Below are 24,324 nucleotides of genomic sequence, written 5' to 3' on the forward strand. Positions count from 1 at the left end.
CAAAAATTGACTAAGATGCAAAATGGCTCTTAAAATCTTTCCTGTATCAAAGTCAAGATCATCAAGTTGGAATAAGTAATTCAACAGCAAAACTTTTGCTACATCATTAGGTTATACCATTGTAAAATTAATAACAGAATATGTAAGGAAACAGATCAGGGATTCCAGAAAGATTTAAATTTCTCTCTTTAAGGACTATAAGTCATTGTGTCTAATACCAGTAAATGTGAACAGCCTACTGTTCCCCAAAATCTCAACAATTCCAGGCTGTATGAAAGGACAGAGAGAAAAAAAATGTAAAAAGGCAGTCTTAATGAAAAAAATTGGTGGTTCAAATTAACCTAGATAAAATGCTTGGACATAAGCTCAAAACTCTATTATATTGAGCCAAACACCATTACAGCATGTTAGTCTGAAAGAACATCATTCCTCCCATGAAAAGATGAAGGAAGCAACATTCTTTTATTGTGGTACTTCTCTATAGCAGGAACTGGAAAATATCTGAATTATGCATTTTTTTTTTTTAGAAAAACTATTGACCTCTGCAGAATTAAGAGATAGGGACAGATAATTCCCTTTCCTATGATAACAACCCTATGTAACGGGTTAAAGGAAGGGGAGTGGTGGAAAAACAAAAAAGTGCATGTTATTGCCAGACAATAACAAATCTGTAGAAGGACAGAAAACACTACAATCCAAACCTAGGTGTAAGTGTATACATTTAGCAGGCATTCCTTTTTTTTTTGGTTTTCTCAAAAAAAAAAAGCAAGGATTTGTTTTTTCACACTAAGGATGTGCTGAAATGTGACATTTCAACTGTCTTCAGTTTAGGCTTGGGGCCAAATCCAATTTGAGATTTTAAAAACAAAAAAAATCGTCACTCTCTCACTACATAAAATATTTTTGAGCAACTGAAAAGTATGACCATGACAGCAAAAAATAACGAACTAAGTACTGACCCTTTAAAATGTGCATCTTTAATGATAATGATAATAAGCCCGGCATTTTATAAATAACTAGCAAAATACCCGCGCTTCGCAGCGGAGAAGTAGTGTGTTAAAGAGGTTATGTAAACATATATATACATATACATATATATATATATATATATATATATATATATATATATATATATATATATACACATATCTACATATACACATATCTACATATACATATATATATATATATATATATATATATATATATATACATATACAAATTTACATATCTACATATATATATATATACATATATACTGTATACATATAAATATATACATATCTACATATATATACACATATATACAGTGGTGTGAAAAACTATTTGCCCCCTTCCTGATTTCTTATTCTTTTGCATGTTTGTCACACAAAATGTTTCTGATCATCAAACACATTTAACCATTAGTCAAATATAACACAAGTAAACACAAAATGCAGTTTTTAAATGATGGTTTTTATTATTTAGGGAGAAAAAAAAATCCAAACCTACATGGCCCTGTGTGAAAAAGTAATTGCCCCCTGAACCTAATAACTGGTTGGGCCAACCTTAGCAGCAATAACTGCAATCAAGCGTTTGCGATAACTTGCAATGAGTCTTTTACAGCGTTCTAGAGGAATTTTGGCCCACTCATCTTTGCAAAATTGTTGTAATTCAGCTTTATTTGAGGGTTTTCTAGCATGAACCGCCTTTTTAAGGTCATGCCATAGCATGTCAATTGGATTCAGGTCAGGACTTTGACTAGGCCACTCCAAAGTCTTCATTTTGTTTTTCTTCAGCCATTCAGAGGTGGATTTGCTGGTGTGTTTTCGGTCATTGTCCTGTTGCAGCACCCAAGATCGCTTCAGCTTGAGTTGACGAACAGATGGCCGGACATTCTCCTTCAGGATTTTTTGGTAGACAGTAGAATTCATGGTTCCATCTATCACAGCAAGCCTTCCAGGTCCTGAAGCAGCAAAACAACCCCAGACCATCACACTACCACCACCATATTTTACTGTTGGTATGATGTTCTTTTTCTGAAATGCTGTGTTCCTTTTACGCCAGATGTAACGGGACATTTGCCTTCCAAAAAGTTCAACTTTTGACTCGTCAGTCCACAAGGTACTTTCCCAAAAGTCTTGGCAATCATTGAGATGTTTCTTAGCAAAATTGAGACGAGCCCTAATGTTCTTTTTGCTTAACAGTGGTTTGCGTCTTGGAAATCTGCCATGCAGGCCGTTTTTGCCCAGTCTCTTTCTTATGGTGGAGTCGTGAACACTGACCTTAATTGAGGCAAGTGAGGCCTGCAGTTCTTTAGACGTTGTCCTGGGGTCTTTTGTGACCTCTCGGATGAGTCGTCTCTGCGCTCTTGGGGTAATTTTGGTCGGCCGGCCACTCCTGGGAAGGTTCACCACTGTTCCATGTTTTTGCCATTTGTGGATAATGCCTCTCACTGTGGTTCGCTGGAGTCCCAAAGCTTTAGAAATGGCTTTATAACCTTTACCAGACTGATAGATCTCAATTACTTCTGTTCTCATTTGTTCCTGAATTCTTTGGATCTTGGCATGATGTCTATCTTTTGAGGTGCTTTTGGTCTACTTCTCTGTGTCAGGCAGCTCCTATTTAAGTGATTTCTTGATTGAAACAGGTGTGGCAGTAATCAGGCCTGGGGGTGGCTACGGAAATTGAACTCAGGTGTGATACACCACAGTTAGGTTATTTTTTAACAAGGGGGCAATTACTTTTTCACACAGGGCCATGTAGGTTTGGATTTTTTTTCTCCCTAAATAATAAACACCATCATTTAAAAACTGCATTTTGTGTTTACTTGTGTTATATTTGACTAATGGTTAAATGTGTTTGATGATCAGAAACATTTTGTGTGACAAACATGCAAAAGAATAAGAAATCAGGAAGGGGGCAAATAGTTTTTCACACCACTGTATACATATGCACATATATATATGTATAAATATAGACATACATATATACATACATACATACATTCACATATATATATATATATATATATACTAGCAAAATACCCGCGCTTCGCAGCGGAGAAGTAGTGTGTTAAAGAGGTTATGTAAACATATATATACATATACATATATATACAAATCTACATATACATATACTGTATATACATACATATACACATCCACATATGCATATATATACATATACAAATTTACATATCTACATATATATATATATATATATATATATATATATATATATATATATATATATACACAGTACATATGTACATATCTGTATTACTAACCGAGAATGATAAACCGGATATGGAAGCAGGTATGCCCGTGAACGCAGGAGACATTGTGCGCAGGCTCCACACAAAGCCCCTCTCTCCACAGTGAAACGGGAGAGACTACGAAGTGCGCAGGCGCCATACAAAACCCCAGCTCCAGAGTGAAACGGGACAGACTACGAACAACACGCAGGCGCCACACAAACCCCCCCCACAGACTACGGAGTCCACAGAGACTACGAACGACACAACCACACAAACAACAGGAGTCAGCACCCCACCCCAGAGTAAAACAGGACAGACTACAGAGTCCAGAAAGGTTCACAAATCAATTGGAGTACGGAAAGCGCAAGATGGTACGCAAACACACTACACAGCATGATCCACGCACCTCTAATAACCCGCAAGCAAAAACACGATGTAATACAGAAACCCCACAAATGCGGACTCCACGACATATTTGAATCACATTACAGTGATACAATATTAACAGTGCAACCACACAAAACACAGGCACAACACCTGATGGGTAATAAGAATAAACGGACACTCCGTCTTAAAGGTTCGTCATCCTGACACGTGATAACTATACAGCATAATATGGAAGCAGCTGACCGAGATACAAAGTGAAACAGGAAACACTACGGAGTCCGCAGTGGTCCATAATGCACCGCATAATAGTGCGGAAGGAGCTCCGTATTAATAGTGGGGGACCCCAGAGTGACACGGGCGAACGATCCGTATTAAACGAACGTCATCCTTACACGTCCAAATTATACAGCATAGGTGAATCACATTACGGTGATGCATTATTGACAGTACAACCACAGTAAAAGACACTCAACAAGTACACAGTATTAAAAGACAGTCAACAATTAACGTCATTTACCTTCGTTCTCGTGTTTGACTTGTGCTGTAAATCTCTTCCTCGTTTTCAGTTCACGTGATTACGTAGGAGGCGTAATACGTGATGATGCGATACGTGACTCCGCCTCCTCCATTAGAGTATATGGACAAAAAACAGGTTCCAGTTATGACCATTACACGTAGAATTTCGAAATGAAACCTGCCTAACTTTTGTAAGTAAGCTGTAAGGAATGAGCCTGCCAAATTTCAGCCTTCTACCTACACGGGAAGTTGGAGAATTAGTGATGAATGAGTCAGTCAAACAGGTTCCAGTTATGACCATTACGCATAGAATTTCAAAATAAAACCTGCCTAACTTTTGTAAGTAAGCTATAAGGAATGAGCCTGCCAAATTTCAGACTTCTACCTACACGGGAAGTTGGAGAATTAGTGATGAGTGAGTCAGTCAGTCAGTCAGTCAGTCAGTCAGTCAGTCAGTCAGTCAGTCAGTCAGTCAGTGAGGGCTTTGCCTTTTATTAGTATAGATAATAATACATTTTATAGCACCTGACTCAAAAACCATCTACCATTAAGGTTAATGTTGCCCCATCAGCTGCAAAACATATCCAAGCGGAGCATCCTATTACATTTTAGAATATTATAGGAAGGGTATGATGGAAAGTCAGAACTCTAAATTCAAGTAAGGATAGGCAAGAAGGATTTGTACAGTTATACAGGCAAAGTTAAAATTATGTGAAACCTTTGAAATCATCTGGTTTACTGCATGAATTGGTCATAAAAAGTGATCTGATCCAGTGGCGCAGCTCAAGTTCACACCACTCGGGGCAGGGCTTCAACTTATCGCCCTCCAATGTATCAGAATATGTTAACTTATTTAAATAGAAAATTAAAATGACGTATTGAGAAAAATTAAGATACATTTTGCATAGATGTATTTATATATAGAGAAACAGCAATACTTTTTTCACATATGATTATTTATAAGCATCAACTAGACAAGAATATAGTACAGACGCACTGATGAACTAATAATCAGAACACGGCTTAATATAATTACGCTGCGAAAACCAGAACCGGTGTGGTGTACAAGTGATAGGTGGGGATGAGCAAGAACGCATTCAGATTGATAACGAAATGATTGTGAATTAGTTGTTTATCTTCTTAGAAATTATCGGTGTAATGTTTGTTTATTTTTGTTATTGCCTCATAAATTTCAACTGCCGTGTCTGATGCCATCACAGAAGGACCGCCTGAAAATGATTTTTGAAGCATTTGTGGATGAAAATCAGAGAATTTGACTTTTTTTCATTCATGAGTGATATTTTTCCAAACCCTGCTGCTTACACGTGAAGTGTTCTGAGCCTTTTGGCCAATAATGCCGCCCCCAAAAATGTGCCGCCTGGGGCGAACCGCCCCCTCCGCCAGCTCCTAGCTATGCGACTGATCTGATCTTCATCTAAGTCACAGATACTGATATAGACAATGAGCTTAAGCCAATGACACACAAAAAAATTCTACTCTTTCATGTCTTTATTTTACAAACACATTCAACGTTCACAGTGGTAGTGGAACAAGTAAGTGAACCTTGGGATTTAATAACTGGTTGACCCTCCTTTGGCAGCAATGACCTCAACCAGGCGCTTCATGTAACTGCAGATCAGGCCTGCACATTGTGCGGGGGGAATTTTAGTTCATTCTTCCCTGCAGAATTGCCTTAACTCTTCCATATTCTTTGGTTGTCTTCTGTGTATGGCTCTCTTCAAGTCATTCCACAGCATCTCAATAGGATTGAGATCTGGGCTCTGACTGGGCCACTCCAAAAGGCAGAGTTTGTTCTTCTGAAGCCATTGTGCTATGGATTTGCTGCGATGTTTGGGGTCATTGTCCAGTTGCATCACCCAGCCTCTTCTGAGCTTAAGTTGACGGACAGACACCCTCACATTATCCTGGAGAATTTGTTGATAAACTTGTGAATTCATTTTCCCCTCAATGATGGCAAGCCGTCCAGGCCCTGATGCAGCAAAGCAGGACCAAATCATGATATTCCCTCCACCATACTTTACTGTAGGGATGATGTTTTGATGTTGATATGCAGTGCCCTTTTTACGCCAAATGAAGTTCTGCTTGTTCCTCCCAAATAGTTCAATTTTGGTTTCATTACTCCACAAAACATTTTCCCAGTACCGTTGTGGAGTGTCCATGTGCTCTTTCGCAAACTTCAGGCATTCAGCAATTTTCTTTTTTGATAGCAGTGGCTAACTTCTTGGTGTCCTGCCATGGACTCATTTCTTGTTCAATGTTTTGCATATAGCTGACTCATGAACAGAGATGTTAGCCAGTTCTGACTTCTTCAAGTCCTTTGCTGTCACACAAGGGTTCTTCTTTACCTCATTGCTGACTTTGCGTTGTGCTCTTGGGGTCATCTTGGCAGGGCACCCACTTCTAGGCAGAGTAGCCACAATACCAAATTGTCTCCATTTATAGACAACTTGCCTAACAGTAGACTGATGAATATCTAAAATCTTTGAGATGACTTTGTAACCCTTTCCAGCCTTATGTAGATTAACAATTCTCGATCGTAGCTCTTTTGTGCAAGGCATGATTCCCATCTGGATATGTTTCTTGTCAAAAGCTCAAACTTTATAGTGTTTTTTTATCAATCAAAGTAATTCTAGGCCACACCTCTGAACTCGTTTCATTAAATGGATTCCAGGTGTGCTAAATTCTGACTGCAATGAGCTTTTAAAAAAGTCATTAGCTTATGGTTCACTTTTTCCAACCTTCAGTTTCACAGTTTGAATGATCTATAATAATAAAAGGCAAAGCCCTCACTGACTGACTGACTGACTCACTGACTCACTCATCACTAATTCTCCAACTTCCCGTGTAGGTGGAAGGCTGAAATTTGGCAGGCTCATTCCTTACAGCTTACTTACAAAAGTTAGGCAGGTTTCATTTCGAAATTCAAGGCGTAATGGTCATAACTGGAACATATTTTTTGTCCATACACTGTAATGGAGGAGGCGGAGTCACGTATCACGTCATCACGCCTCCTACGTAATCACGTGAACTAAAAACAAGGAAGACATTTACAGCACGAGTCACACGCGGGAACGAAGGTAAATGACGTTAATTTTTGACTGTCTTTTAATACTGTGTAAGCATACATATTAACACATGTGCAATTAAACGTGTGCATTTACGGGGTGATTTCTCAGGCTTAAAACCTCACCTTTTATCAAACGCGGGAAGAAAGGTAACTGACGTTGTTCACTGTCTTTTAATACTGTGTAACCATACATATTAACACATGTCCAATTAAACGTGTGCATTTACGGGGTGATTTCTCAGGCTTAAAAGCTCGCCTTTTACTAAAAAGGTAAATGCAAAACTATTTTCAATCAGTTTATTGAAACGCTCCCGTTAAGGATTGCAATAACATATTCGCGAGATAAAAGAACGAAGTAGGGGGAAATGGAGGAACAGCCGCAAACAGCGAAGAGCAAAAAATTAATTAAACTATTGAGAACAGAGCGAGTTAAGCATACAAGCATGTTCATAAGGGAAATAAAGCACGGTGTAAAACGTAAGTTTAAATTAAGTTTATAGAAACGCTCCCGCTGCGGATTGCAATAACATATTCGCGAGATAAAAGTTTAATGAGAAGACACGAGGTATAAACGACAGTTTGCATCACTTTGTAACAGAGTTAAAATTGCTGTAGCGAGAAACTTTTAACTGCCGGGTCTTAGCTAACATTAAATAAACCCGTGGACATCGCAACATCACACAAGAGAGTGGCTCACGTGAAGTGACTGAACGCAGCAGGAGTGATCACTTGCATTAATCAAACCTGTTCAAAAAACACATTACACAATTGATAAGGTAGGAAAAGAATATGAAACAAGGCACGGTATAAACCGTAACTTTAAGTTTATAGAAACGCTGCCGTTCGCAATACCATATTCACCCCTGCGAAGCACGGTGATTTTGCTATATATATTAAACTATTTCAACCATTGTATGATCTGCTTCTCGCAACTGAAAAAGGGCACCGTGGCAGAAGTTAGCCGACTTGCTCACCAACCACAAGCGTTACCTGGTAGGTAACCACCCATACAATCAGATTGTGAATCAGACTACGAATGCCTGCAATGTAATTACCCCGATCTACATGCTGTCAAATGAACAAACCTCACGCCGTGGCACAACGTTAGGGGCTTCGCCTCTACGTCCGAGGATCGATTCCCGTAAGGGAGTGCAGTAACTCTGTACTCCTGATGAGCACACAATTACGGCGAAACACGTGTCGCATACTATGCATCTTCAAAGCACGGTGTAAACAGTAAGTTTAAATTGAGTTTATAGAAACGCTCCCGCTGCCCTTTGCAATACCATATTAGATGACTTTGTAACAGAGTTAAAATTGCTGGAGCGATACATTTTTAACTGCCGGGTCATGTCGCGTGTTCTTGGGTAGGTACACCAAAAAATTTATACATTTATGCATGTAATGGGCAAACAAAAAATGTACTATACCCGAAAGCACTACAGTAGTACTCAATGTATCTTTACTTCTTAAATGTTAATGTTTTACTGTTTAATAATTTATACGATTCTTATGTTATTCAGATTCTTTTATCAAAATACCAGTAACAGCGCACTCCACGATAACGTGGAGTGAATACACTTGACATGACCATTCATAGTATTTATCCTCTTTCTCTGTACGTTTACCATTCGTTTGCTCAGAGGTTGATGCGCTTGCTGCTTAATGAGCAGCTCTTGACCCTAGCGTCCCGCTGCTTCTCTTCTTTCGTCGGCATCTTTTCCCGTTAAAAATGATTTCTTTTAAAACTTAGTATGTTTTCTTTAATTTTTCAGTTAAGCTGGCACTTAAGTCTTCAATCTGCCTCAACAATGATTAGTGAAGGTGGTAGACAATGAAAACGTCAGCCGTACGCATCCGCCACGCACGCACTGGTGTGCGCAGCTGTAAGTTGATTCTACAATAAAATAAAATAAAGATAAAAAGAGTAATAACTTGCACCACCGCTATTCAATTACACTTGCCTAACGCCTCTCCTAAGGGGAAATACTGTGGGATCTGGACATCCGTCAAAGCAGCAATCACAAGCCCGATTACAAAGCGGGAAGCTGTGATTTGTCGTCTCCCTCCCATGTAACAATCACAGCCCGTGTTGCAACGCACTATGTATGTATATGTGTATGTGTCTGTATATGTATGTGTGTATATATATATATATATATGTGTTCATATGTGTGGGAAAGCGAATAGTACACGTGACGTAGTATCTGTGTACCAAATTTCAAGTCAATAGGTGAAATGGTTTGCGAGCTACAGCTCATTTAAAATCCTGGACAGACAAACTAATAGCCACGGTACTGTTTTATAGAAGAACATTTTAATGTTTAATAATTTATATTTATATGCAATGTGCTTCTTATATATTACTTTATATTCTCAAATGATAATGATGTTAATGTTGTTTATATTGATTTCTATGTTATTGTAAGTGCTCTTTATTTGTGGAAAAATAAATTTGGCAATTTAACTTATTTTATACATACATTTTATTTTTTTCTCTTGCACTCACTGAGCGAATCCACTGGCTAATCAGCTATATATATATATATATATATATATATATATATATATATATATATATATATATATATATATATATATATGTATGTATGTGTATATATATGTGTGTATATATATATATATATATATATATATATATATATATATATATATATATATATATATATATATATATATATAGATAGATATATGTGTATGTATGTAGATATACAAATATGTATATATATGTATATATGTTTATATATATGTAGATATACAAATATGTATATGTATATATATGTATATGTGTCTGCATGTGTGTGTATATATATATATATATATATATATATATATATATATATATTTATGTGTATATATATGTTGATATATGTATATATATGTGGATGTGTATATGTATATATTTATGTATATACAGTATGTTTATGTATATATATGTTTACATAACCTCTTTAACACACTACTTCTCCGCTGCGAAGCGCGGGTATTTTGCTAGTTTATTCAATATAGTCAAAAATTCTCTGAAAATCTGTGTATCTTTAGTCATAGGAGACTGTGTTTGTTCATTATTGTGACTGACATGAAGATACAACCATGTTTTATATGGGAATTAGACATAAAGATAATTCCTAGGGGTTCACATACTTTTTACTTTGACTGTATTAAGAAATTCATTACCTAGAATCAATAGAAGTTATTATAAAACTTTTTTTAATACTGACAAAATGCAGGTGTAACAGCTTTTCAGATTTTTCCCAAAGTTGTCAGCTATGGATGTTCACAGGGTCATCATTATTACTTTGAAGTAATTCATCATGTTTTTCAATACATTAATCTAAGTTGAAAGTGTATTTATCCTATTCCTGTTGACTCCAGTCACAAAGACAATGACCTGGATTAACCAACTCTGATGATAATGCAACTGATACTAGATTCTTGATACATGCAGTCAATTGACTGTGTAATATTGCAACAATCACCAAGGTTCAATTTCCCAGCAAAAGGCATCACATTCCTCTTTAAAATGGCCCGTTATTTCTGGGAATTAATGATGCAGGTTATATGCTCAAGATTGCAACTTCTGGCAGCAGAAAAACAACCCCACATCATCAGTAACCCACCTCTATGCTTGGCCATAGGGATAGTATTCTTCTGGTCATAAGCCTGGCTTCCTCATCCCATACCACTGTACCATGTGTCCAAACAGTTCCAGTTTAGTTTCATTAGTCCAAAGAACAGTCTACCAGAACTCTGCAGGCTTATCCAAATTCTTTCAACATATTCTAGTTTAACTTTGATGTTCATCATGGTTAAAAGTGGAGAGTATCAGAGTCCTTGTTTATTCATTGTTTGTCTAATAGTTGCCACTGAAACACTTGTCCCAGCCTTCATAAGGTTATCCTGTGAGTGTTTTGCAGTAACAAAAGTTTTTTTTGTCCTGATTAAATTGCTCTTGATGAAATTTAGGGTATTTGCCCACAGCCATGCAGGTCTGCAGCTGTGCCATAGGTTTTAAACTTCCCTATAATGCTCCCAAAGGTGTCTCTTGGAATGTTACATTTTTGGGAAACCACCTTAAACTTAATACCCCTCAGGTGCAATTAAATAATTTCTTCTCTCAGCTTTTGTAAAAGCTCCTTAGTCTTAACCATGATTGCACCTAACCTTTTTTGTTATCAATTCTTTATCGATTCAAGGAATTTAACATATACATAAAGGTCAATTGAAAAAGGGAAAAACTGCATATCCCAAACAGCAACCAGTACCATCCCCCAAAGCCATCAGCCATACCTCCCACTCCCAGAAAGCATAGCAGCAGAGTTTTAAATAAAAAGCAACAACAAATGCATATGAGATATATAACAGGAGGAAAATAATTAGATAATAAAATCATTAGGAACACTGCAAAATAAACCAGAGTGTGCTGTATAGTGCTGTCAAGGAGCATTAAATAAAAAAAGTTTTCATTTCTGAAACTGAGGTACACCAATTCTCAATGGATTGTAAGGATGCTCTGATTTCACATCACCTTGAACACATTCATGGGTGGGGTTCATTTATGCATCACAGCTGAAGCAAATAAAGGATCAATATAGTATTCCTGAATGCTTAATTATGCATACTACCACTTTTGGCCAAAAAAATTAGCAGGCTTTAAAAACAACAGTATTAAATAGGGGTTGAATAATTGTGTCTTGGCTATATTAACAATATATCCTGTTACTCAGGAATACTACAGCATACATAAAATCAAAGAAAATGTTATCACTCAGGTAATAAAGAAGTCATCCAAGGCAAAATCTAGTTCTCTGAAAAAACTAATAGGTAAATTATCCAGTCACTATTCAAAGAGTGGATGCAGAGGTGGTCCACATCTACAAGTACTTTGGGGCCACATTAATGACAATGTTGGACTGGGCACAGAACACAGAGGAACTATACAAGAAAGGGCAGAGCAGGATCTTCTTCCTTAGGAAACCACATTCCTTTCATATGGGAAGTGACATCCTTCACATCTTCTGTAACTCTGTGATGGTCAGTGTAATTTTCTACGCTGTGGTGTACTGGGCTGGTAACATCAAGACAGCCACCAACTCAACAAACAAATTACAAGGGCAAGTTCAGTTACAGAATGCACTGTGGACCCACTGGAGGTAGTCACAAAGATCAGAATTAAAACAAAACTGACTGCCATTATGAACAATTCTGCACATTCCCTCTCTGATACACTTAACACCAAGTACTTTAAGCCAATGAATTATTCAGCAGAAGTGTATCAAGAAACACTACTGAGGCTCCTTCATACCAACAGCAATAATTCCTGCGTAATGCTTCACTGTGACAGCCTAGTTTCCTGTCTTTTTAATTTTCTGGCTTTATAGTCATTCTGGTGTGTGTTCAGACTAAAGTGTGCATGTATATTTATCTACTTATCTAACTATTTTATGTATTTATTTATTTAAACAGTGTCTGTAAAAAGCCAACTTTCCTCCTGGGGACAAATAAAGTTCTATCAACCCTTACAATGTTCGAGGTGATTGTGGGGGGGGTTGATTGTCTCTAATTGCAAATGTGTAAATAATGCAAAGCTTACTGACTGGTTGACTCTTCAACAAAATCACTGCTTACATTCAGTTAAAAAGCTGAAATTTATAGGAATGTACATCTAGCTTAGTAGGTAACCACTAGGAAAGAACATCGCTATATCAATATTTATGCGTAACTCACCACCCCAAAGAAAAACTAAACATCCCAAAAATCTAAAAAATGCCTAAAATATTTTGTGACATTATAGGGAAAAAAATAGCAGACATTTTTATTACTCACTAGTGCTGGGTGGTATGACCAAAATTATACCGGTTTCACGGTATTCGACGGTATTTTTTTCCCATGCATGAGTGGATGTTAACCACATTTTCCACTGCAATTACTGCAGTAGACTGGCTAAGAATAACCTATTCCACTGTCATGAGAATTGTACATTGTACAAAAAAACATTTTAATGTGCACACAAGTATTAATACGGGTTTGCATGGCCCCATAAAGTGATAGTTTTCAAGGGGGTGGCACTATTGAAGAGAAGGAATCACATTGCATGAAAGTTGCAGTCAAAACATAGAACCTTTTTATAGAACAAATTTTGCAAACAACTTAAACTAAAATTTTGACAACATATTTTCAACCATCCAAAGAGGCATTTAGACTCAGTAAAATATCCAGAGGTGCTTGTCAAAAGTTGTATTGTACTGAACATGTCTTAGAAAATGAATAAATAGTAAATATTTTTTGTAAACCAGCTACACTTTCTGTTAATGTTAAAATCTCAGTCCACTGACACGTTAATGACTTTTTTAAACAACTTTACCATCATTAAAATGCATAATATTTAAACTAATAAATAATAACAAAAAAATAAATAATAGTGCAACTTCCAGTAATAATACTATTATATCAAGGCTTCAAGCCCAGGTGCATTACACAGTATTCACCAATTAAAAATAAAATAAAACAAGTGCAACTTGGTGATGACATCTTTACCAATTGAACCTTCATTAAGGCAAACTGCATTAATATGTAACTTGCTTCAAGCTAAGCTATATACATAAATAATAAAACTGCAACTTATAAATAAAATAAATAAAATAAATAAATAAATAAAACTTATAAACAATATAAATATATTGGTATTTGTGGTATAGCCCTATGTAAGCGTATTAGGGAAACGATGAAGAAAACAAAATACGGACACAGTGAAGAAAAAAAAAGTATACGCTTATGTCGAGATTAAAGTCGACATTTCCACTTTATTCTCGTAGTTTATTTTGTCATTAAAGTAGAATGTCGTAAACTAAACTTCATCCTAAAATCAATGTTTAATTTATTAGATTTTCTCAAACCCCATCATAAGTTAATGTAGCACATAAAATGCTTTGTGTTAAGTGTTCCCCGACCCAGCTGTTAATCGCTACGCGCTTCTTAACTCTTTTAGGGCGGATGTCGACTTTTGTCGAAAGGAGGGGTTGAGGGCGCATGTTGACAAAAGTCGACATCCAGGGGTAGAGGGCTACAATCAGCCGTTAATAGCGACAAAACTCACTGTTACGTCACGGGCATTCCCTCTCTGCTTGGAGGAATGTTAGACTCATTGACTCTGCATCTAATCCTTGCGTGTGCATGAGTTACGAAATGTAAACAAATGTAAGATGGCATCGACATCTCATGAGGGAGCGAAGTGAGTGCCGAAAAGAAAATACTCAGCAGACGATGTTTTGCGCATTATCGCCGAGTCGGACTCTGATTTTTCAGAATCTGATTTTGTTGACAGTGATCAGGAGATCAAGCAAAAGAGTGAGGAACTTGCATCAGCTGATTGGACACCAGCCGATGCCGCCCCAGCTGATTGGCTGCCAGCTGAGCGCATTTGTGCAGCCGACGCACCTACAGCAAGGTTTGTGTGGGAGGAATACCCAGACATTGATCCGTGGGAGCCAAACTGGCTACTGGACATCACAAGACAGCATGGCTTGCTGTTGGACCTGACAGATTACCAGCCGCTGGACTACTTCAGGCTGCTCTCTCCAGATGCTGCTTTTCAGCTACTGTCAGACGAGACAAACAGGTATGCAAAGCAATTTTTTGAATTGCAGGCTGTGCTTACACTGCATTCTCATTTTTCAAAGTGGAAACCCATAACAAAAGACGAGATGAAGGGCTTTGTGGCATTACAAATAGAAATGGGACTAGACTGGTAATATAACTTCAGGGAGCATTGGTCCAAACGTGCTTTGTCCCCTGGTGGCTTTGGAGAGGTTATGCCACGTGATAATAGGTATGTACTGCTGCAAAGTTTTATTCACTTCTGTGAGAACCAGAAGCAAATCCCAAGGGGTGAGCCAGGCTATAACCCCATGTATAAAGTTCAGCCCCTGTTTGACATTGTGGAACCAACATATAAACAATTTTATCAGCCTGGTCGTGATTTGTCTGTGCATGAATCTATGATAAAATAAAAGGGACACCTTTTTTCTGACTATAATACAGTATATGCCAGAAAAGCCCACAAAGTATGGCATAAAGGATTTTGTACTGGCAGAAGCAAACACAGGTTTCTGCCCGAAAGTAATTACATATACAATGGAACCTCGGTTCACGAACGTCTCGGTACACGTACAAATCGGTTTACGACCAAAAAGTTCGCCAAACTTTTGCCTCGGTTCACGACCACACACTCAGCATACGAACAAGCCAGTTTCCCTTTCGGTTTGTGTGCACCGATGATTTCCGCACGTGTTGCATTTGTCTCGGTCAGACGTGCGTGCTTTCGCGGTGAACTCTTTGTGCTCTATTTTATTTCCCTTCCGGTTTGTATGCGCCGATTACTGTATTTAAGCAGGTGTTCAACCTCTCCCTGTTCATTGTTCTCAGTCAGACGTGCGTGCTTTACCTGTGAACTCTTTGTGCTCTACAGTATTTCATGTGCTTTTGCAGTTAACCATGGCTTCTAAGCAAGTGAAGAGTGGCGAGAAGAAAGTTTTGAAGAAAATTGAAATCGAAGTAAAGAAAGAAATTATTGAAAAGTATGAGTGTGGCGTTCATGTTACTGATCTTGCCGCCGAGTACAAGAAGTCAAAATCTACGATTTTGACTATTCTAAAGCAGAGTCTATTAAAGCAGCTGATGTTGCAAAAGGAGTTACAGTGTTAACAAGGCAGAGGCCTCAAGTGCTGGAAGAGGTGGAAAAACTGTTGCTATTGTGGCTGAACTAGAAGCAACTTGCAGGGGACAGCGTAAGCGAGGCGATGTTATGTGACAAAGCCAGGAAGATTCATGGCGATTTGCTGCAAAACTATCCTTCTACGAGTGGCGAAAGTGAGGAATTTCTCCACTCAGTTCCTCCTCACTTCCTTCATGTCAGAACTCGACTCATGCAAGGTGAGTTTTCTTGGTGGTTTATGGTTAGTTTTTGTATTACGGATTTTTCAAATGTTCATTTTTCAGTTCGTAGCGTGAATTGTTGCAATGTTACTTTTCTTGGTTGTTTATTAAATTTCTGATTTTTCAAATGTTCATTTTTTTCCCTGTGCTTAAAACTCACTTAAACAGAGTGTTTACAGCGATCGGGTTGTTAGGCTATTAGCATCAACTCCTGCAATGTTACTTTATGGTTGCTTATGGTTGGCTTTTAAATAAAGTTCGGATTTGTTCAAATGTTCCTTTTTTTTCCCCTGTGCTTAAAACTCATTTAAACAGTTTTTACAGCAATTGGATCATAAGGCTACACTCTTGCAATGTTAGTTTTCTCTGTTGTTCAAGGTTTTCTGTGTTATTCAATGTTTTTACAATTAGTTTACTATTACGCTATGCATTCTATGGTTTAATTAACTATATTTGTGCTTAAAAATATATATATATTTACATACAGTTCGTATGGTCTGGAATGGGTTAATTGTATTTACATATAATCCTATGGGGGAAATAGCTTTGGTTCACGACCAATCGGTTCACGACCAGAGTTTTGGAACGAATTATGGTCGTGAACCGAGGTTTCACTGTACAGGAAAGTATTTCAAAGAGAGAACTGTCCCTTGACAAGTCAGGTTGTGCTGGAGCTGCTTCAGGGCTATGAACATTTGGGTCATGTTGTATACATGGACAATTTTTATACACCACCAGAATTGTTCATGGAGCTACAGAGCAGAGGAATTGGAGCTTGTGGCACAGTGAGGGTGAACAGGAGACACAGGCCTTCAGAGTTGAAGCCAGACAGGCTGAAGAGGAAAAGAGGAGACAATTCGGTTTTCATGTGGGCAGAAAACTTGGTGGCATTTGCATGGCACGATGTCAAATGGGTGACTTGTTTCTCTACAGTACACACTAACAATATATGTGAGAAAGTGAAGCACCAGACAATTGAAAACGAGGCACCAACGCAACACATATTGTAAGCAGTGCAACGTGGTAATGCATGCAATTAGCTGCTTTGAGTGATTCATACTTTGCTATGTAACATGTATGTGAAATCATATAGTATGCAGGCTCATACAACATGTACAACAGTAACATTTGTCAAAAGCAAATATTTTTTGCTGATTTGATAGGTTAAACAATTGCATTGTGTTCTTTTTTAAAAAAAGTTAGTTTCTGGAAAAATATTCAGCCCTGGGAGAAAAGAAACAAAAAAACATTAGCCCTAAAAGAGTTAAAATGACATCCTCTGCACTATGAGCAGGCACAGGCAGCAATCGCCTTTAATCTCGACATTAACTGAGAGAATAAAGTAGAAATGTCGAGAATAAAGTCAAAATGTCGACTTTATTCTCATCATAAGCATCGAGATTAAAGTGGAAATGTCAAGAATAAAGTCAACATGTCGTCACACTATTACACAGTACCAGGTACATTACACAGTATTGAAAAAGAATAAAACAAGTACAACTTGGCTTGCAGCATTATCCAGTAGTATAGAAACAGTATTCACACATTTGAACATAATGGTCCACATCAGACCTTTTAAAGCCAAAGTATCTCCAAACAGCAGACACGGCTCCTTTTTTTGGCAAAAGTTCCTCTGTGTCATCTTGTTCAACTTTATTGTCTGCTACAGCTTCAGTTTCGGAATGTTCTCTTTCCATTTTCACTGTTCAAAACCTCCACTAACACATGTACTCCATTGCATACGTGTTTAGAAGTGCAGCAGTGAAAAAGGCTTAAGGAGTTTAAAGTTTCCCGCTGTGCCACGTTCCGAACGTTGTTTAGGCTATTTAAACTGGTGTTGCGGTTTAAGAAAAATCCATATCATAACAAAAATAAAAGACGGTTTTTGGTATGAACCGGTATATCGCCCGGCACTATTACTCACTGAACTTATCTGTTGATATTAATGTGCTAACTTACATGCTTTCGGCTGCGCTAAGCACATGTATTATGCAAACAAAGGATGCAGCAGAAGCAATTGACAGGCCATGTGTATAATTCCAATAACTAATAGGGTGGATGGAGACAGTGTGGCATCCTGGACAGGAAAAAAAAAAAAAAAAACGAGACCTAATCACATTGTACAATGGAAAGAGAAACTGAAGGAAGAAGAAAAACTCAACAGTTACCAAGAACTGTAACACTCTTAGATGGTAAACTATCTCGATTCTTGGGTATCCATTCTGCTCCATCGACCCCCAGACCCACAAATTACACAAAGAGTGTAAACAGGATCACATTATTTAAGTACTTAATAGTTGTTGATATGTGTATCAGCAGAAAATAAAATCTGTTTTTTCATTTAAGGCAATAAAGCTCATTCATATTCTCCCTTTCAGAGTAACATTTCAACCCTTCTTTTGTTAAACAAGATTATAAAATGTAGGGCTAATTTAAAACAGAGTCAACTCGCAATGTGGATTAACCACGGCAGATTAGGTGAAGAAAATACATGTGTTTAAGGAGGAGATTACACAGCATGCAAGGCTGCATTGTGCAAGTGTTTTACATGCATATATAAACAGAGTTTTGTTTTTACTTTGGAAATTAATCTGGCAGAAAATTTACATCAAGTAAAATCTATTCAAAATACAACAGCAGCACACATTCTTCTGGCTGAAATGGAGCACATATCAAGGTTGGAAGCTAGAGTGTAAAAAGGTGGGATACACTAGTGTATAAAGTTCTTTCCAAGCTGTGATAAGTGATATCCCAAAGCAAATCTCCTACTTTTCCCATCTGTTGTGCTGGGAAATTGCACTTTTACTATGACATACTTTTCTTTAAATCTCTCAAGGTATTCATTTAATGCTGTTTGTATTTAATAATAATAATAATTCATTACATTTATATAGCACTTTTCTCAGTACTCAAAGCGTTATCCACAGCTTTATTAAGCTTTTAATAATATCAAATGGTCAAAATGCCTAACTACCTTTTTAACAGAAACATATTTAAATTATTTTGAGGACTGCATGGCAAAAGCCTTTGAAAAAGAAAAAAAAGTGTAAATAGTGCCATATAAAATGAAGAATGGGTTTAAAGTAGTAGCAAAAGTTGGTCACCGCAATTGCAAGAAACATTTCACATTCATGTTGCATACTAACACTGATTAGTCCGTTAATGTCTCCTTTCTGAGTTTTACTTAAATAATGGGTTGTTCTAGGGTTTCACCTTGATACTCTTTACAAAGGGTAGCAGCTAGATTAAGCATTTAGGTAGATCCTTCCATTACTCTTTTTCTTACCATTTAATGCATGCTTATTATGTACATATCAACATACAAGTCCAACATACTATGCAACACATGTATTCAAAAATACACTTGTGTATGTATATACATATACAAACACACACACATAAACCCTCTATATTATTTTATATACGCGTATTATACACATTTATACATCCAGTGCAGAATCATGGGGAGGCCATGCCTATCCCACCAAAGAGGCTGAATGAAATTGTGGGCAGGTTGCCAGTTCAGGGCAGGGCACAGTCATATACACACCCACATTAATACTTCTGTGCCATTCTAAAATAGTCAGTTAACTTAACCTGAATGCTTTTTGGCTTTGGCAGGAAAAGTACAATACCCAGAGAAAAATTAGCCACTGCACCTCTGTGTTAATTCAATAACATACTTTACTGTTTATCAGTCAATTTATGCATGTTCAAAATAACTTTTGCATTCAAAAAATGAATATTGTAAAGTAGTCTAACTTAGTTTTCACATAAGTGTCCAAATATGTCTAATAAAAATACCACAGAAATTGACAATTATATAGAAACTTGTATCTCCTGCTTTTCATATGTACTGTATGTAGTACCTGTATCTTTGCTACATGGTTATCCATCCATTCTCAAAACATTCTAATCCAATTCAGGGTTTTAGTGTAATACGGGATTACTAGGAATAAAACAGGACCTCAAAAGAATTCTACATTTCTACTAAAAATGCAGCAGTTGTTAACAGCTATCATATTACCCTGTTTAATTCTATGTTTAAACAATAAAAAGGCAACAACAAATTGTGAATAAACAGAATAACTTTTCCACCATCACACATGAAAGACTGAAATATTAATGTAACCATTTATAACTACTTAAAACATCTGAATGTTCCTTCAAAAACGCTAACAATAATTGAAGTGATTCAGGATTACTTGTCTTAATTCTGAGTTGGTAGATAACCACAGGCTGAGCACGTGCAAGTAAAGTCGTTGCAACACAAATCCAAAACAACATAAAAATCGAGTGTGTTAGTATCTCCCCCGCACTGTCTAAGAAAACTGAAAGAGAATCCCGCCCTGGTGATTTATATTCATGTGAAGTTCATCCACTACTCTGTGCCAAAGCAGCTGTCAGGGATAGCAAGAAAGAACTCCCATTCAGTGGGAGTAAAGTGATAAAGCAGCACACTGCTGTCATTCCACGCAAAAATTACTTGAGTATTATGGCTACTAAATAAAATAAACACACAAAAATCATTGACTTCTAGTTTCACGTATTTTTGATTAACATAAACTTTTCAAATATATTAGAAGCAGCTAGCTCGATTTTTAACGTAAAGATCCTAACTCCAGGTAGTGCCAAAGCACACATCACAGCTGCACTGGATCCCCGAGAAACTGGGAAAATGCTTAGAAAATAAGGCCATCAAATCAATGGATGAACTGCTTATACGCAAGGAAATTGTACTTTCCACAGCTTTTTTCTCTTTTTATGCCCTTTTTCCTTTCCCCCCCATTGACCGATCCAATGCGTTGGCGTGCATGTTCTGGTGGAACTAAAACCCGAAGCTCGATCTGGCGCCGGGAACACACACTATCATCACACTATCACTATCGCACACGCAGATCTGCACAATAACAACGACCAAAGGCGCAATAATGTCTCGCGCGTGAGACCGGTGTTTACTGCTTTCTTTAATAATATTAGCTAGTAAACAGAATTCAACACGCACAAGCCGAGAGTGCGAACCGGTTCAGCATCCAACACCCATCTGTAATTTATAAACAAAAGTACGTCGGCCTACCTGTATGTTGCCCAGACGCCGGTACAGATGTCAAAAATGTGATGTAGTCATTCAGCAAAAGGTTCACCCTGCTAGTAGACCACTTCAAACCACCGCCGTTAATTACCAGAACGGGCACACTTCCACGTCCCAAACGTGCCTCACCCCTTTTTTCGTTCTGAAAAATATGGCGAAAGGGGTGCGGTGGCGAGGTGGCTCGGAGCGCGTGACGTAAGCGCGCTGGGGAGCGGAAGCGGCGGGGCCTGTAGCTATGCAGTTACAGCACCTGGGAAACGGCGCCGCTCTTGAACCGTAGCTATGCTAAAATCAGAGGGGGATTCCATCTGTTATGCAGGGCTTTCCCCGTTTTTTTTTAAATAAGGTAATAAGAATCGAAATAAAGAACACAACCTACAGTTTCATTTTTATTTTTTATTCCCGTCTTTGTAATTGTTTTATTATGCTGCCTTAACTTTTTCAAACGTTCTAGATTCTATTCATGGAGTTCGGAGTGCAGTAAAGTACAACGTGCCGAAATCCGAATGTTTATGTTCAAGCTACCTTTATCTAGGGTGTACAGTGTTAAAAGCATAAAAAATAAAAGAGTAATTCCTACTTAAAATGTATAGAAAAGCAGGAGTACGTTAGAACTAAATCCAAAAGAGGAGCAGTTTTTGGTAGGTGTTATTAATGAGACTCACAGTAATATTAGGATTGTACAGAAATGCGCTTCTGCTTGGAACATAAAAGCAAAGGTGACGACTACAAGTTTAATGTAGATTTATTCATTTAATAGGTATCTTCTTGAATCATTTATATACTTAAATGCTAGCAATTGACACATCAATACAAAGTCCAATAACCGTAAGTCCTTTGAAAATAATACCAGAAGCCCACGATACATATATCGATTGACACAACATTGTAAACATGTTGATTATTTCATGCGATTTTATATATATTATATTTATATGTATGACCATTGAATTTAAAAATGAAAACCATCCATCCATCCATTTTCCAATCCGCTGAATCCGAACACAGGGTCACGGGGGTCTGTTGGAGCCAATCCCAGCCAACACAGGGCACAAGGCAGGAACCAATCCCGGGCAGGGTGCCAACCCACCACAGTGAAAACCATTTCTCTCCTTTTTTTCACAAATCACATATAGCTTTTATTTGGTTTTTGCACTGTACTTAATTAAATATCAATATTTAAATTATAATTTGTTTGAATTTAATATTTTCTAATGTTAAAATCTCTGTTTAAAGAAAAACAGTTATTTTATAATAATGTCAAAATATAGCTAGAATTGTACATGGTGATGAGTTGGAGAGGGTGGCACTGACCAATAAACAGGAGACAGAGCTGGAGGTGGCAGAGTTAAAGATGCTAAGATTTGCATTCGGTGTGAAGAGGATGGATAGGATTAGGAAAGAGTACATTAGAGGGTCAGTTCAGGTTGGGTGGTTTGGAAAGTTAGAGAGGTGAGATTGTGTTGGTTTGGAAATGTGCATAGGACAGATGCTGGGTATATTGGGAAAAGGATGCTAAGGATAAAGCTGCCAGGGAAGAGGAAAAGATGAAGGCCTATGAGAAGGTTTATGGATGTGGTGAGAGAGGATATACAGGTGATGGGTGTAACAGAGAAAGATGCAGAGGACAGAAAGATATGGAAAAAAATTATCCGCTGTGGCAACCCCTAATGGGAGCAGCTGAAAGAAGAATTTGATGAGTTAGTTACAGCAGCAGGTAGCTTACTGGGTTAGCAGTCAGGTCATACATTTCCATGTTTTCTCTGTGTGTGGAACAGCAGAGTCAAGAATTTACATTGGGTTCTGAAGGAATGGCCAGCTAGTCTGGTTAAGGAGTTTGGTAGCAAAATGTTTCAAAGTTCTCTTTTTGGATTCACATTTTAAATTTTTCCCTGAAAATCTTGGAGCAGGGAGTAAAGAGAAGGGTAAAGGATTCCATCAGGATGTTAGGGACATGGAAAGAAGGTAACAGGAACGTTAGTATGTTAGTATGAAGTCAGACAACTGCTGGATGATTTGAAGGGTTTCACCAGAAAAAGTGTACAAACGACGGGCCACCAAACAAACGTTTAGATCAAAAAAACAAAGAAGTGATAAAAACTAGAGAAGTTACATGTGCAGTAAATCAAAGAATATGTATTGTTCTTTTCTTTACATATATGTTTAAAACAGATTGCCTGAATGTTTTCATCTTAAATTTCTTTAGAGCAATATTGTACATATGAATACATTGTGTAATTTGTTCGATTTTAAGAAAATTTATTTATTTTTATTCAGTTTTGTGCTTAAATGTGATATGATGGCAACATTCTAATTATATTTTTTGTTGTGTTTATGAATCCAAGTAAAAATAGCTGGTCATAATTATGGCATTTTGTTATTTTTTTAACTTTTATTTAGTTCAGGGTCATTGGGACTGAAGCATACTGTATCTTGGCAGGATCAGGGGCAAGACAGGAATCAGCTCTGTTCAGAGTAGTAGACTTTCATTAAAAGTATATAAAACTCTGGTGAGGCCACATCTGGAGTAATAAGTGTAGTTCATCCTGCCATTATTCTGGTTGTAAAGAAATGTTATGATGGTGCACTCTCCTATTACAACATGCATATACTATTTAAGTTATGTATCAACAAAAATAAATAAAAAGAAGAAAAAATATCTATCAATATGCATAAAGTTCTCAGGCACAGCCCAGTGGCATCCTAATTGTTTGTACACACCACATACTTTACATGTCATAATAATCTACAGTTTTTAGTGTGATCCAGTCTGACTATTTGCACTAATTAAAGAATGAAGAAGTTTTTTCTCAAGGAGACATTTTCCAACCCGCTGAATCCAAACACAGGGTCACGGGGGTCTGCTGGAGCCAATCCCAGCCAACACAGGGCACAAGGCAGGAACCAATCCCGGGCAGGGTGCCAACCCACCGCAGAATCCTAAAATATGAGTTATCTTAAAAAATCTATGATATTTATCATTTGCTTTCTATTTTATGTTATCTTTATTCTTTCTACAATGTCAAGAAACATTTAACTTTGTTTGTGCCA

General features: G+C 37.4%; 1 protein-coding gene across 1 annotated transcript in view; it reads right to left on the minus strand.

Moving 5' to 3' along the window:
• ralaa (v-ral simian leukemia viral oncogene homolog Aa (ras related)) overlaps positions 1-21,464 on the minus strand; it is an 86,555-nt gene extending 65,091 nt beyond the window's left edge. The window contains exon 1 of the mRNA XM_028803978.2: positions 21,259-21,464. The gene's annotated coding sequence lies outside the window, so the exon portion shown is untranslated. The remainder of the gene's footprint in view (positions 1-21,258) is intronic.
• Positions 21,465-24,324: the final 2,860 nt, after the last annotated feature.

The sequence above is a fragment of the Erpetoichthys calabaricus genome, chromosome 6 (assembly GCF_900747795.2).
Source record: "Erpetoichthys calabaricus chromosome 6, fErpCal1.3, whole genome shotgun sequence".
NCBI lineage: Eukaryota > Metazoa > Chordata > Cladistia > Polypteriformes > Polypteridae > Erpetoichthys > Erpetoichthys calabaricus.